The 4,610-nt window shown below is 35.6% G+C and overlaps 1 pseudogene; it reads right to left on the reverse strand.

The window, feature by feature from the left end:
• Positions 1 to 1,133: 1,133 nt before the first annotated feature.
• LOC129084313 (60S ribosomal protein L23a-like) lies at positions 1,134 to 1,600 on the reverse strand (annotated as a pseudogene).
• Between the last annotated feature and the right edge of the window lie 3,010 nt (positions 1,601 to 4,610).

Genomic DNA, 4,610 nt, shown 5'->3' on the forward strand with positions numbered 1-4,610 from the left:
AAAGAACATGTATTAATGACCCATGGTCATGGACAACAGAATGGGAATTGACTGTGGGGGGGAATGGGTAGAGGGGGAAAAATTGAGACAACTGTAATAGAATAACCATGCTTTAAAAATTTTAAAAAAGAATTATGGAATGTTATAGCTTTGAGCAAGATTCATGTAATGATAAAAGAAAATAATTGAAAAGAAAAAGCATTTGGGTTCATTCAATCAACATGCAGACAACAAGTTCTGGATGTAATGGGGGAAGGTAAAACAAAACAAAACACTGAAAAGGTGAGAAGATGCTTAAAGAGGAAAATTTAAAAATAACTATATGGTGTCCTATAAAAAGAATCACAAAAAACAGGCCTAATATCATCAAAGATATCTTTATTCCATAAAAAAATAATAAATGGAACAACATTGTCATATTGCCAGATTTAAGAAACTGGTGATTCAATTTGTGGGAGGGGGATGATAAACTTGATTACTAATGTGATAAGACGGAAGTGTCTTGTTAAGGTAGTTATAAACTAAAAGAAAAAATTACACAGCCCTGATTATGCTATTCCTTAGCCTAAAATCTCCATGTACTCCCAATTGGATGAATTTCAAGACCCTTTGCCACATGGGCTCACCCCCTCTAACACCTCCTCTCTGTATCTTGTGCCTAATTACTACCTCACAACATTCTCAGAGAAGAGTTAATAATACACCTTGTACTTCGCACATAGTGTTTCACAAATGCTAATTTCCTTTCTAATTCTCCCACCCAAGAGCCCTATATTCTCTACACATCAAACTGTAGAACATGCTGTGCTCATAATAGTTCTGTGTCTTTTTTCATATCCACTCTCTGAAATTTCTTCTCACCCTTTGTTTTTTTTAATTGTATTTTATTTTTTATTCTATTACAGTTGTCCCAGATTCCCTCTTTGCCCCCCTCTACCCAGTCCCCCACTCCCTCGGGTAATCCCCACAATCCCCACACCAGTGTCCATGTCCATGGGTTATGCATATATGTTGTCTATTCTATTCCTTATGCTGCACTTTACATCCCCATGACCATTCTGTAACTACAAATTTGTACTTTTTTTTTTTTAGTATAAAATTTTTATATTTAGAATTAGCCAGCTGGACTCAGTTTAGATGATCCTAATTTTGTTGGCAACATCCAAAGCATCATAGTCTGGAGCCAGTCGAACATAAGCCTTCTTCTCCCCATCAGGCCTGATCAAGGTGTTGACCTTGGCCACATCAATGTCATACAGCTTCTTCACAGCCTGTTTGATCTGGTGCTTGTTGGCCTTGACATCCACAATGAACACAAGTGTATTATTGTCTTCTATCTTCTTCATGGCTGACTCCGTCGTCAGGGGGAACTTGATGATGGCATAGTGGTCAAGCTTGTTTCTCCTGGGGGCACTCTTCGAGGATATTTAGGCTGCCTTCGGAGCCACAGTGTCTTAGGCCTCTGGAAGGTGGGAGACGTGCGGATCTTTTTTGGGGGGCTGTGGACGCCTTTTAGCACTGCTTTCTTTGCGTTCAAAGCCTTTGCCTTGGCTTCGGCTTTGGGAGGGGCAGGGGCTTCCTTCTTAGCTTTCAGCGCCATCTTCGTGAAAAGCAATTTGTACTTCTTAATCCCTTCACCTATTTCACTCATCCCCCTGACCTCCTCCCACCTGGCAACCATCAAAACGTTCTCTGTGTTTATGGTTCTGTTTCTATTCTACTTGTTTGTTTTTTAGAATCAGTTGTTGATAGATATGTATTTATTGCCATTTTATTGTTCATATATTTTTTCTTCTTCTTAAAGAAGACCCTTTAACATTTCATATAATACTGGTTTGGTGGTGATGAATTCTTTTAGCTTTTTCTTCTCTGGGAAGCTTTTTATCTGTCCTTCAGTTCTAAACGATAGCTTTGCACCCTTTGTTTTTAATTGGACAAAATGCAGTTCATTACAGAGGACCAGCTTCAATACATGTATTTTTACCCTACAGGGAAGAAATGATTACTACCTCTTTTTTAAATTTTTCAATTACAGATTACATTCAATATTATTTTGTAATAGTTTCAGGTGTACAGCATAGTGGTTAGACAATTATATACTCTATAAAGTGTTCTCCCTGATGTTTCTAGTGCCCAATTAGCACCCTAAATAGTTGTTACCGTAATATTGACTATATTTCCTAGGCTGTACTTTACATCACCATATATGTTTTGTATCTACCAATCTATATTTCTCAACTCCTTCACCTTTCTTACCCAGTCCCCCAAACCCCATCTCCTCTAGCAGTCACCAGCCTGGTCCCTGTTTCTATGAGCCTGTTTGTTTTGTTTGTTCACTTATATTGTTCTTTAGATTCCACATATATCTGAAATCATATGGCATTTGTCTTTCTCTGACTGACTTATTTTACTCACCATAATATACTCCAGGTCCATCTATGCTATTGCAAATTGTCAGATTTTCTTCCTTTTTAATGGCTGAGTAATATTCCACTGTATACATGTACAACTGCTCTTTTATCCATTTGTCTATTGATGAGCGCTTGGGTTGCTTCCATATATTGGCTATTGTAAATAACAGTGCAGTGAACACCGGGGTGCACATGTTTTTTCAAATTAGTGTTTCAGGTTTCCTCAAATAAATTCCCAAGGTGGAATCGTTGTTTATAATGCAGTTCCATTTTTAATTTTTGAGGTAACTCCACACTGCTTTCCACAGTGGCTACACCAGCCTGCATTACCACCAACAGTGCAAAAGGGTTCCCCTTTCTCCAAACCCTCACCAGCACTTATTGTTTGTTAATTTATTGATGATGGCCATTCTGATGGGTGTTGTGATATCTAATTGTGATTTTAATTTGCATTTTGCTGATGATTAGTGACATTAAGCATCTTTTCAGATGTCTTTTGGCCATCTGTCTGTCCTCTGGAGAAGTATCTATTAAATCATCTATCCATTTTTCATTTGGATTGTTTATTTTTCTGGTATTGAGTTCTATGAGTTCTCTATAAATTTTGGATATTAACCTCTTATCATTGTTAATGATACAAAGATGTACCATTGGCAAATATGTTCTTCCATTCTGTGGGTTGTCTTTTCATTTTGTTGATGGTTTCCTTTGCTGTGCAAAAACTTTTTAGTTTGATATAGTCCCATTTGTTTATTTTTTTTTCTTTTGTTTCCCTTGCCTGAGGAGATGTATCAGAAAACATATTTCTAAGAGAAATGTCAAAGCTTTTACAGCCTATGTTGTCCTCCTAAGAGTTTTATGGTTTTGAGTCTTACATTTAAGTCTTTAATCCATTTTGAGTTCATTTGTATATATGGTGTAAGAAGGTGGTCTACTTTCTTTCTTTCTTTTTTTTTTTTTTGCATGTATCTGTCCAGTTTCCTGAATACCATTAATTGAATAGACTGTCTTTAACCCTTGAATGTACTTGTCTCCTTTGTCATATATTAATTAGCCATACAAGCATAGGTTTATTTCTGGACTCTCCATTGATCTTTATGTCTATTTTTATTCCAGTACCATGCTGTCTTGATTACTATGGCCTTGTAGTATAGTTTGATATCAAGTAGTGTGACTCCTCCAACTTTGTTCTTTTTTTCCTCAAGATTGTTGTGACTATTCAGGGTCTTTTTTGGCTTCATATAAATTTTTGGATTATTTGTTCTAGTTCTGTGAAAAACACTATTGGTATCTTTATAGGAATTGTGTTGAATCTACATGTTTGCTTTGGGTAGTATGGACATTTTATGGACATAATGATGTTAATTCTTCCTATCCATGAGCACAGTATTTGCTTCCATTATTTGTATCTTCTTCAATTTCTTTCTTCAGTATGTTATACTTTTCTGAGTACAGATCATTTACACCCTTGTTAAATTTATTCCTAGGTATTTTATTTTATTTTTGATGCAATTGTAAATGGGATTGTTTTCTTGGTTTCCCTTTCTGATAATTTATCATTCGTGCATAAAAAGGCAACCATTTTCTGGAGATTCATTTTGAATCCTGGTACTTTATTGAATCTATTTATCCATTTCAGCTTTTGTGTGTGTGTGTGTGTGTGTGTGTCTAGAATCTTCATGTTCCTTTATATGCAGGATAGGACAATAGTAGGTTTATAGTTGTTCATATATGAAAGGAATTAATCAATAATAACACAACATTAAGTTTTATGTATTGATAACTGTAAAACTACTTTTACACCATCTGCAAATAATCACAGTTTTATTTCTTTTCCAATTTGAATGTCTTTAATTTCTCCTTGTTGCCTCATAGCTGTGGCTAGGACTTTCAGTACTATATTGAATAGAAGTGGTGAAAGTGACATCCTTGTCCCTGATCTTAAGGGAAATGCTTTAGTTTTCCCCTATTAAGTATGATGTTAGCAATGGGTTTGTCATATATGACCTTATTCTATTGAGACGTGTTTCTTCTATTCCCACTTTGCTGAGAGTTGTTTTTTTTATCATAAATGGGTGCTGTATTTTGTCAAAAGCTTTTTCTGCATCTATTGATATGACCATATGTTTTTTATCCTTCATTTTGTTTATGTGGTGTATCACATTAACTGATTTGCCACAGATATTGTACCAACCTTGC

The sequence above is a fragment of the Pteronotus mesoamericanus genome, unplaced genomic scaffold (assembly GCF_021234165.1).
Source record: "Pteronotus mesoamericanus isolate MK-2021 breed Mesoamerican mustached bat unplaced genomic scaffold, CSHL_Meso_final contig_130, whole genome shotgun sequence".
Classification (NCBI taxonomy): domain Eukaryota; kingdom Metazoa; phylum Chordata; class Mammalia; order Chiroptera; family Mormoopidae; genus Pteronotus; species Pteronotus mesoamericanus.